This window comes from Chiloscyllium punctatum, chromosome 47 (genome assembly GCF_047496795.1).
Source record: "Chiloscyllium punctatum isolate Juve2018m chromosome 47, sChiPun1.3, whole genome shotgun sequence".
NCBI classification, from domain to species: domain Eukaryota; kingdom Metazoa; phylum Chordata; class Chondrichthyes; order Orectolobiformes; family Hemiscylliidae; genus Chiloscyllium; species Chiloscyllium punctatum.
Window position 1 is genome coordinate 54,224,275 of NC_092785.1, and position 11,672 is coordinate 54,235,946.

The 11,672-nt window shown below is 43.4% G+C and overlaps 1 non-coding gene across 1 annotated transcript; it reads right to left on the reverse strand.

The window, feature by feature from the left end:
* Window positions 1–11,253: 11,253 nt before the first annotated feature.
* trnas-aga (transfer RNA serine (anticodon AGA)) lies at window positions 11,254–11,335 on the reverse strand. Its single transcript has one exon. It is a non-coding gene; the product is annotated as a tRNA-Ser (tRNA).
* Between the last annotated feature and the right edge of the window lie 337 nt (window positions 11,336–11,672).

Genomic DNA, 11,672 nt, shown 5'->3' on the forward strand with positions numbered 1-11,672 from the left:
CAGAACAGGGTCTGTGCTCTCTGTTGAAGCAGAAAATGGTTTTCATTCAGAGTAGCCACAAGAAGAGAAATAAATCTTCATTTCCTTACTTGGAATTTTATCCAGGCCTGGGCGATTCAAATCCAGACTCTGAAGCAGGGACTCCACTGAAGTTGACAATAACCCTTTCGACCTAACCTGTACAAACTCTTGTGCCTATCGTTCTTTGTCCCCACATTTTGAAGCACCGGTCCTTGCCGTGGGTGGTGAAGGAGCTAACTACTGCCTCGCAGAAAAACCGTGGGGTCAGAGACCTGATCGATCTGTCATGCAGCGGGGATTGCATTGCTCAGAGCAGACGTGTTTGCTGTGTGGGACTGAAATTGAGCTCGATCACACACAGATACGGTGTAACAGCTGCCAGCAGATGTGGAGACGGTTGGGACAGTTTCATTCGCACTCTGGGAAAAAGACTGGATCTTAAATTCAGGGGTGATAAGTGTCACAGATAGAAGGCTGAAAATTGGTTTGGGAACGATATGTGTCATGACCGAATGGCGGGCAGACCAGATGGGCTGAAAGCTCTAACTGTCCTCCGATGCCTTCTGGTCTCTGACCGTCCAGTATCTAAGGAAATAGAAACAGAGTTAATCGTGCATTTCGAAGTCCTCATCTCATAACTCGGAGAGGTGAGAGATGGAACAGTTCTGCTATTAAATTTTGAGACTGGGAGAATGTTTGAAGATGGAGTAATAAAAGAGAAACTGAGTATAAAGTTGAGAGTCAGGAGATAATCAATAAAAAGGTAGACGGAGATGGACATGGAGTAAGAAGTGTCACTGGTCTTGAAGACTTAACTCGGTTTTCCATTCCAAGATTCTACCAGACCTGCTGAGATTTTCCCGCAATTTCTTTTGTTGGTACGGAAACAGAAGGGAAAAGTCTGATCCTGGACCAATCAGCTATGTCTGCTCTGTGGACGTTTGAATTCCCTGTTCGAACAAATCACTTCTGACCGACACGGAATCCTCACTATCCTGCATCACCCCCACCCCTGTTACTGACAATAAGCTGTTCATTACGTAAACACATATGGGGACATAACAGCATCATTTACCGAGTGAATTGGGAGAAGTTCAGGGAGAGTTCCATTCGGTTTCCATCAAAGCATTCTCATTCAGTTAATTCTATTGCAGCATCATTTGACATGCAGCTATCACTGTCATGTGGCCATTCGCATTCGACGTCTCAGGACATTTTGGTTGGGGCACATTTGGAATGGAACCTCAAGATTTGGAAGGGACATCGTTTATAGCATACTCAGCTAATCTGATAACCTTGTCTCTTGCACCTGCAGTACACTGGAGACAGTTTTCACTCAGAAACCAAGAGATGATCAAAAATGGAGGAAAAAATTGTGTCAACAAAACCTGCCTCAGCGAGTGAATTCGCTTTTGCAACATTAATGGAGAGCGGCAAACCTATTAACAAACAACAGCGCCCTGCTTGGGTCTCGACCCCACACCATTGACATTAAAGGTCTCAAGCTCTACTGACTGAGCGTACCAGGGTAGGATTGGTGTTGCTTAATTTATCATTTCATACTGACTTTAATTCAGCTGACACGGCAATTTTCAAAAATCTCGTTCATTCCTCCCCATTGCAAATATCATTTTCCAAGTCGTTCAATTCTCAGATTTATTCCTTCAGACCATGACAATCCATTTAGGCCTTGCCCCGGGATTTACTATTCTCTGTTAATATTTTCATATTTTGACCCTGATCCTTAGGTCGCCGAAGTGATTCCCAGACACTCTGGCAGACTGCAAATCAATCGGGAAAATACATCAGGAAACCAAATCATTTCTGATTAGAGTGGAGGGAATACCACCTGCTGAAGAGACTGCGTCCTCACAATCAACACTTTCTTTGTTCTACCTGCCTACAAAGTTTACCAGTTCTAATATTCGAGAAAGGAATTCTGATTATAAAATGTTTTGAAAACAGGAACAATCTTCTGAAGCCATTTCCAATTTGAATTAGAATGTTTTTCCCTTTCACACGGTAACAGCCGTTCTTGAGGAAGGAGTTACCGTGAGCTTTGTCCCAGGGCTGGGCAGGAAGCCGCTGATTGAAACTGCAGTGGCCCCTTTCTGTTGGCAGCAAGGGCTTGTAGAGAGTGCGGTCACATTTTGCTGAACGTGACCGTCTCACTCATTGCGGACTCAGGGTCAATCATGGATGAGTTCTCGTGGTTGTATTGTCAGTACATGGTCGATCTCAATACTTGATGTGAAATATTTGAGGCTCTGTGCTCTTTTTGGGCTTGGACAACCAACATTTCAGCCAAATGCTCTGATCATTTGAGACACAACAACTGGCAGCAAAATTGTGCGTGTACACATCCAAACGCACAGTGATCGAGAGGATGTGGACAGCAGTGGTTCGCATTATTTTAAGAATCAGTTGCTCATGTTCCCGTGTTTATCGCAGAGAGGGTGAGAGACCCGAGGAGTAACAAACACACCCACAAAGCAATATCAGGACCTGTGTAGTTCAGTCATAAAAAGCTGCCTGCAGTTGTTCTATTGCAAAGTTGGGTTTCAAACCAAGACGCAATAGAGACTGGATCCTAAACCCAGCATATTAAACCTCTCTGGATTAGTGGTGCTGGAAGAGCACAGCAGTTCAGGCAGCATCCGGGGAGCAGTAAAAATCGACGTTTCAGGCAAAAGCCCTTCATACAAGGTTTCACCCGAAACGTCGATTTTACTGCTGCTCGGATGCTGCCTGTGCTGCTGCGCTCTTCAGCACCACTAATCCTGAATCTGGTCTCCAGCATCTGCATTCATTGTTTTTACCTACATTAAACCACTCGGCGACGCTCCCTGACGATAACTCAGCGCTAAACCTGTCAAGACTAATGTTACAGCATCGCTTCACTTCAGAAGATTTCCCTGGCACTTTCTATGAATACCTTAGCATAATTAAAAAAAAATATTTGCAACAATTTGAAAGGTTTGCACGGTGTGGACATTATTGAGAAGCTGAATATTCTTCGACAGTTTTCCCTGGAGCTTCAGGCCTGAGGGATGTCCTTGGAAAAGTTTACAAAATCATGAGGAAGACGAGCAGCGAACATAGTCAATCTACACTTTTTCAGACGTGACGTGAGTTTAAAGTGAGATAGCATCGGTTTAATGTGAGAGCAGTACAATTTGAAAGGGATGTGTGCGACACTTGTTTTTAATACAGACATATTTGTGCATGTGGAATAAATTGCCACATTTAGTGGCAGAGTTGGTGCACTCACTACACTTCAAAGGCATCTAAATGGTTATGCAGACAGGAATTGTTCGGAGAGATAAGGGACAAATATTGGCAAATATGTTTAGATTAGTTACGGTCATCTGTTCAACAGGTGCAAGGTGGATAGGAAGGTTTGCTTCCCTGCTCGGCAGTTCTGTGACACTCCAGTACCTGACAACAGTTTGAATAGACCACTTGCAAAAACGCATGCTGTTTGTTACTAAGTCAGCGTGTTTGAAATTTTTTTTTTTCATGAGGCGTAATGTTTTGAAATGACACAGAGAGGAATGTTTTCCAGACATTTACAGACAATGGCCATTCTCCTTGATACATTCTCAAGTTCTCCATCAAATAATTTCGTTGACTAAAAATGAACCTCACAAATCGTGTTATCCCGTCTACTCTCCAGTGAATCCAAAAACTGACAGCTCTTAACGTGGACCAGGTGCAAAACTCATTATCAGACACACAAACTCATTACTTCTGTCTGTGGGGCAGTGCGAGATGTGTATGTCAAGAACTGCTCACACAAATAACACCGAACCAATTCCAAACGGAGCTTCCCGACATTCTGGAGACTTAGTGCATTGCCAAGTAACAGAAAGTGCTCAAGTAACATTAAACAAAACAGAAAAATGTACCATGCAAAGTGAATATGACCAATTACATTCTCGATTAAATTAGGTCAACAACGCGCTGGTGCCTCCATCTGATCGAGCGAGCCAATCTCCAGCCTCCCTCACCAGGACAGTAATGAAGGAAATGAGAGAAATATAACAAAGTTTCATGTTGCGATTGCCCACCTTTTAGCCACAACAACTAAAAATCAGGGAGCAGATTCAGTGCAGGATCTGGCTTCACAACAGCAGTGAAATAAGGACGTCCACTCACTTTCAGGGAAAACTGTGAGCAACTCACATTGTCCAGAATATGAATACACAGCGCAGGCTGTTTAATTCCCATATTATACTGCTGCCCCAACATTCATACGACAATGTACCTTTCAAAGAGAGCGTTTGTAGCTGTGGAATGACAGTGGCAGCTGTTTCTCCTCGCTCTTACTGCCGCCCTTGGTCGTGTAGGGCCTGCAATTCTCATCTTACACGCGGTAGTAGAGTGTGCAATTCTCTGTTGTTGAAAAGCGGAGTGTTTTGGAGCAGAAAGATGTGTTGTTCGGATGTTTCTGGAGTTCTTGTTGAAAGGTTCGGTTACGCTAGGAAGATGGTTTGCAGACTTTTACTCCCTTTCTGGGTGACATTCTCAGCGCTGTAGAGGTTCCTGTGAAGCGCTGCTCTCATGTTTTGGTACGAATTCATTTGGTTTCATTCCCACTGCTTCCGTTTGTTGGGATTGCAGATTGGGTCCAACGGATGGAATCCGTGGATGAGTGCCCTGCTTCCATGAATTGTCTGGCTGTTTTCTGCTTGCCCTGTCCTATTATTGTTGTGCTATTCTAGTCGAATGTGTGGCCCCTGCCGTTTGTACGTATTGCTACTAGGGACTGCTGGATTGATGCCCACACAAATTCTTTGCCAAATACCAATATCCACACACCTTCATTCGCAAATGCATGGCACACAAAGTTCGCAAAGTGGATTTGCTATGAGGTAATTTTTAAATCATGCTTCCCTGTGTAAAAAACAAATTCTGGGAAACGATATCCAGATTCCTCCGAACACTCGGACATATGACAGCACAGAAACCGAGGGCCTCACTCAGACAACAACTCACGAGAAAACAAGGCCCAATACCCATCATGTGCAGTTCAAACGTGGTTGACGAGATTCCACGCAGGGACTGCACGAAACACGACATAGGAGAAAGAGGCTGACAACTAGAGAGCTGCATTCATAATTTCATCTGGACTGTAAAAACGCCTCGGACAGCTGTTCCTTGCAGTTATGCACAGAATATTGAATATCCCTGATTCCAGGGCTTGGAATTCGGATGATATGACCGTCTGCAGCACTGGTTACTTCCTTGTGTGAGGTAACTCCTGATGGAACACATGTCACACTCTATTGCTCATTAAGAAATACATCCAAAATAGGAGCTTAGAGAAGCATTTCTGTTGTCCTTCTGGTGCTGCCCCTGACTGCCCTGTGGCACTGCACTATTTCTGTGTTTCCTGAGGGTTCAGCTCATGGTTCCACGATCCTTTTATCGGCAGAAATCTGCATTTTCGCTTCAATAACGGGTGTATGAAGCTTAGGTCCACCATTCTCTATTCTATTTTTCTCTTCTTATGCACAACTGCAATACAGTAAAGGATCAATTGATATTGAAAGATGATATACAGAGGCATGTGAAATACCGAAGTTTTAATGACATTTATGCAATGGTTAGAGATTACCTTGATTCAGGAAATAAGGATGTAAAGTCTGTTTGACTGGAGTTGAGGAACAGTGAGGAATGGACTCACAAGCATGTGTAGTTTACAAGCCCACTCGCAGTAACCACAAAGCAAAATAAATCGCACAAGGGGAAAAAAAATGCGTGACAAAAATGGCAATAGTCGTGCGTGATCTTAACTTCCCATCTAAAACTCTCGGTTCCATTGTAAAAACGTTTGGAGAACCAAAATCAAAAAAAAAAATCCCACATGTCCCATATAACATCACGAGGGATATCTTGGTAATTGATTACTCTACTGGTGACTTAATTTTCCTATTTTCTTGGAAACCATCTCTTTAATTGTGAGCATCAGAAAAGGCTTTGTTTTGCCAGCAAGAAATAAATATGTGATTAACCTTTGTCCGTTTCATGTATAAGAACACTGAGACTCCTCTGCACCACACTTCTTTTGCGTTTCTATCGATTTTAACACTAGTGTGTCTTTTGATTCTTCCCAACAAAGTATATGACCTCTCATTCCCTACATGAAACTGCATCTGCCAAGAATACTCCAATTGTTGGAGGGAATCCTGAGGAACAGAATGTACATTTATTTGGAAAGGCGAGGACTGATTCGGGATTGTTAACATGGCTTTGTGCGTGGGAAATCATGTCTCTCAAACTTGATTGAGTTTTTTGAAGAAGTAACAAAGAAGCTTGATGAGGGCAGAGCAATAAATGTGATCTATATGGACTTCAGTAAGGTGTTCAATGATGTTCCGCATGCGAGACTGATTGGCAAGGTTAGATCTCATGTAACAGCAGTGGACCTAACACCAACCCTTGTGTTACGGCGCAAGGACCTGGACACCAAGAAGAACATGTTCCATCAACGACAACACTGTTTTCTATTGGCAAGCCAATTACTGATCAAAGCTGGAATCTCTCCCACAATTCCATTCCTCCGCATTTTGTATAATAGCCTATTGTGGGGAAACTTATCGAACAACTTGCTGAAACCCATATACACCACATCAACCAGGTTACTGTCATCTACCTGTTTAGTCACTTGGTCGAAAAAGTCGACAACATTCGTTCGGCAAGGCCTAACCATCACAAAACTGTGCTGACTGTCCCTGATCAGATTATTCTTTTCGAGATGGTCATAAATCCTACCTATAATAACCTTTTCCAACACGTTACCAACAACTGCAGTGAGATTCACTGGTCTGTAATTACCAGGGTTGTCTCTACGAAACATTTTGCACAAGAGAACAACATATGCTATGCTCCATTTCACGGGCTCTATTCCTGTAGAACAACGATGATTTGACGATCAATTCCAAAGGCTCATCAATCTCTTCCCTTGCTTCCCAGAAGGATCCTAGGACAGATCCCATCCGGCCCAGGGGACTTGTCTGTTTTCACAATCTTCAGTATTTCTATACCTAATCCTTGTGAACCTCAATCTCTACGACACTCGACGCAAGTATCTCTGTATCTTCCTCGCCAACATTTTCATTTTCTATCGCGAACACTGTCGAAAAATATTAATTTAATGCTTCTCCTATCTCCTCTGACTCCACACAAAACTTCCCACAATTATCCTTGATTGTCCCAAATTAAACTCTCGTCATTCTTAGAGATAATGCTTTAAATATGGAACATTTCTGATGAAGAACTCTAGTTTCCCAAGTCTAATCAAATTACCGGCCTGGTTTGCAAAATAAGCTTTCTGAACTTCGAGTAGAAATTGTTCCAGCAGGAAAGCATTCACAACATACGTCAGCAGGACCCGAACCTACGCGGGGAAACCCCAAAGGATTTCTAATCCATCGCCTTAACCACTCGGCCACGACTACAGACAGTACCAGGCCCTGAGCACTGACCAAATCAGCCGTGATCTCATTGAAAGCCGCCGCTGACTTGAGTTAAATGTTTCACTCTCCATTCATACCTTTGCTGTCATTTGTAAGGTGCGAGACACCAATGTAAAAGAAGAAAAGCACAAAGTTAGGAAAAGATATTTGCAGCAAAATTGAGTCAAAATTATTTATTGAAAGGAAAATCACACTTGGCAATTTGCTAGATCTCTTTGAGAACATGACTAGCAGAGGTAATCAAGGGAGCTATTGATCTGAGTATTCTTGAACATGAAACAAACAAAGGTTAGTGACAAATTCATTTCTATTTTTTAGCGAACGAAATGGTCTTTCCTGATAGTTACAATGAAAGAGATGTTTCCCAATAAAAGACAGAGATTAAGTCGCTTGTAGATATACTTCAATGTGATACGATTCACTTTCAGCTCCTAATTACCCCAGAGATGGAGGGGGTGAGTTGCTTTTCTTCACTCTTCAACTCCACAGAATGGAGGTACAGACATGAAACCGCTAGAGATGGAGTTCTTGCATTGGGAACCAGCGAAACTGAAGGAACTAGGCAAAAGTGAGGACTGCAGATGCTTGAAAACTGATTTTAGATCAGAAAATGCTGGAAAAGCACAGCAGCATCCGAGGAGCAGGAAAGTCGATGTTTCTGTTGCCAGTCTTTCTGCGTTCCGCAAACAATTTTCGTTTTTGGCTCAGATTTCCAGCAACTGCAGCTATTTATATTATACTGGATTAGTGGTGCTGGAAGAGCACAGCAGTTCAGGCAGCATCCAACGAGCAGCGAAATCAACGTTTCGGGCAAAAGCCCTTCATCAGGAATAAAGGCAGTGAGCCTGCAGCATGGAGAGATAAGCTAGATTATGTTAACATTCATAATGTTTTGGACAAAACCAATGACCTGCTAGCATTGGAAAATCGGCAGAAGTACTGGTGCACCGATATGTTAGCTGAACAATACAACCATTCCATGAGCGGGAATACGATCAGGGCCACGGTGCTGAGAGTACCGAATCCTCACAAGTAAATAACAAGACAAGGCGATAGATACTATCGTATTTGGTGTAAATAAAACACCCTTTATGAACATTTTCGTTGCAGATTATTTTCAACTTATCTTCGTAGATTTACAAAGTGGGAAAAGGCCATTCCGCCTGTGTGCATTGCGGTTAATCAGAGAGCCATCTATTCTAGTCGCAGTTTCCAACTTCGGCCCAAAGTCTCGTGTGTTCTAATGTTCCCAGGGCAAATGTCAATGTCTTTATCCTGTGTTCTTACAATGGCACAATAATGGGGCAGATGTCTGACACTTGCACAACGACTTGTAATTTTTTTGAGGAACTGATGCTCATTTTCACCCACAAAGGGAGACACACAGAAAGATACCCCCAAACCGACAGAGGTCTCTGTTGTGGTGAGCTGGAGTTTGAAATGGACAATAGGACAAATGCAACTTTTAAATGCGGAAGCACAGAAGCGACGCCCGGGCAGGACTTTACAGGGGAGCGTCAACGTGGGGCATGCTTTAAGCAAGACATCCCTCTCGAGCCAGGTAGGGCTCGAACCTATAATCGTATGATCCGAAGTCGGACACGTCATCCATTACGCCAGTGGCCCAATAGACACGCTTGCCAACGGCAGAATGTCGATATGTAATGCCATGGACTTTCACGGAATCAGAATTAAAAAGGTGAACAAGCAGCGAAGATAATCACCAACACTGCTTCACTTCGAAGTTTCCAAATTGTGAAGCAGTGCCTTTCACTGGCAAAGGAGAAACATTTGTCCACAGCTGCCTGCTTCAGGGTCGCCTCCTTCTCTGCTGGAAGTGTCCATCGTTTTACTCACAGTCACGACGCGATTTCCTGATCCAGTCCAGTGAAAACGTGTCATGGTGTCGTCCAATCAGGACCCTGCCAAAACTCAGCGAGAGACCTCTGGTCATTTCGAGCTCAGGATGTGGAATTAGACGAGCTGCGTGACACCTTTTATTGGCGCCGCCACTTCACTGCAAATTAGCGGCTCAAAACGAGCCGTTGTTAGCATCAGCTTGATTTGTACCTTCCTGCAGTGCATTTGCTGAACAACATCAGATAGATCCCATCCGGCCCAGGGGACTTATCTATTTTCACACTCTGCAGTATTTCTAATATCTCTTCCTTGTGAAGCTCAATCTCTTCTAGTCTAGACGCAAGTATCTCTGTATCTTCCTCGCCAACATTTTCATTATCTAGAGCGAACTCTGTCGAAAAATATTTATTTAGTACTTCCTCTATCTCCACTGACTCCACATACGACTTCCCACTATTATCCTTGATTGTCCCAAATTTAACTCTCGTCATTCTTTTAGTGCTCACATACCTATGGAAAGCCTTAGGGTTAACCCTGATCCTATCTGCCAACAACTTCTCATGTCTCCTCCTGGCTCTTCTCAGCTCTCTTTTTAGGTCTTTCCTGATATTGTTGGAACCCTCGATCGCTCGAACTGAGTTTTCACGTTTTGTCCTAACATAAGACTTCTTGTTCTTCTTGACCAGGGATTCCACTTCTTTAGTAAACGACGGCTCACGCGTTCTATATCTTCCTCCCTGCCTGACAGGTACATACTTATCTAGGACACACAGGAGCTTTTCCTTGAATACGCTCCACATTTTTAATGTGCTCACCCCCTACAGTTTCCTACCAAACTCTGCGCTTCCTAAATCTTACCTCATTGCATCGTGATTTCCCTTCCACCAGCTGAAACTCTTGCTCCGTGGAGTACACCTATCCCTTTCCATCACGAAAGTAAACCGGAGAGAATTGTGATCGCTGTCTCCAAAGTGCTCACCTACTTCCAAATCTAAAACCTGGCCAGGCTCGTTACCCAGTACTAAATCGAAAGTGTCTTCTTCCCTTGAAGGCATGTCTACATACTGTGTCAAGAAGCCCTCCCACACACACTGGACCAAAACTGACCCATCTATTGTACTCGTACTTTAGTGATCTCAGTCAATATTTGGATATTGTCTTGAGTGTTCCAGAATTTCTCATTGTCCCACAGTCCAGATGAAGTTTGTATTCCTCACGTACGGGAGCGAGAATTCTTTCAATGTCTCAGATCAGTTCCTGTGCCGAGAACATCAGAGTCAATGTCCCTTCCTCTACTCGGACTGACAATTTACACTTCTTCAATCTCCTATGATCTATTTCCCAAAGAGTTTCTCAAGATTTCCAAAGCTGGAGCCTAAATTATATGGTTTGCTTCCTAAACATTTTTCCAACTGCCAACTGACAATATTTTCACAGTATCTCTTCACAATCCTCTGGCTTGCACCATGTCCGGGATGGGAAGTCCCATTTGGTGGAGAGAGTTCCTTGGCTGGTGAGTTTCACTTTGGAACAAAGATGGTTAAGTGACAATTTCCTGCGGTTGTTTGTAATGGTGGGAGAGGGAGCGGTGGGGAATGAGCACTCTGACGAGCAGGAGGAAGTATTGCCACTGATCAGAGTCAGAGAACAGAGGACAAGGGATTAAAGGAATCTAATGAAAAGCAGCACTTCTGCTCAGGGCGTTCAATAACAACTGCAGAAACCCGATGTGTCGAGCAGTGTATCTGGAAAGAGAAACCGAGATAATGTTTTAAATGTGGAGCATTTCTGATGAAGAACTCGAGTTTCTCAAGTCTAATCAAATTACAGGCCTGGTTTGCAAAACAGGCTTTCTGAACTTTGAATTGTTCCAGCAGGCAAGCATTCATAACGTAGTCAGCAGGATTCGAACCTACGTGGGACAACCCCAATGGATTTCTAATCCATCGCCTTAACCACTCGGCCATGTCTACCGACAGCGCTGCGTGCTGAGCACTGACCAAATCAGCCGTGATCTCATTGAAAGCTGCCGCTGACTTGAGTTAAATGTTTCACTCACCATTCATACCTTTGCTGTCATTTGTAAGGTGCGAGACACCAATGTAAAAGAAGAAAAGCACAAAGTTAGGAAAAGATTTTTGCAGCCAAATGGAGTCAAAATTATTTATTGAAAGGAAAATCACACTTGGCAATTTGCTAGATCTCTTTGCGAACATGACCAGCAGAGGTAATCAAGGGAGCTATTGATCTGAGTATTCTTGGACATGAAACAAACAAAGGTTAGTGACATATTCATTTCTTATTCTGCCG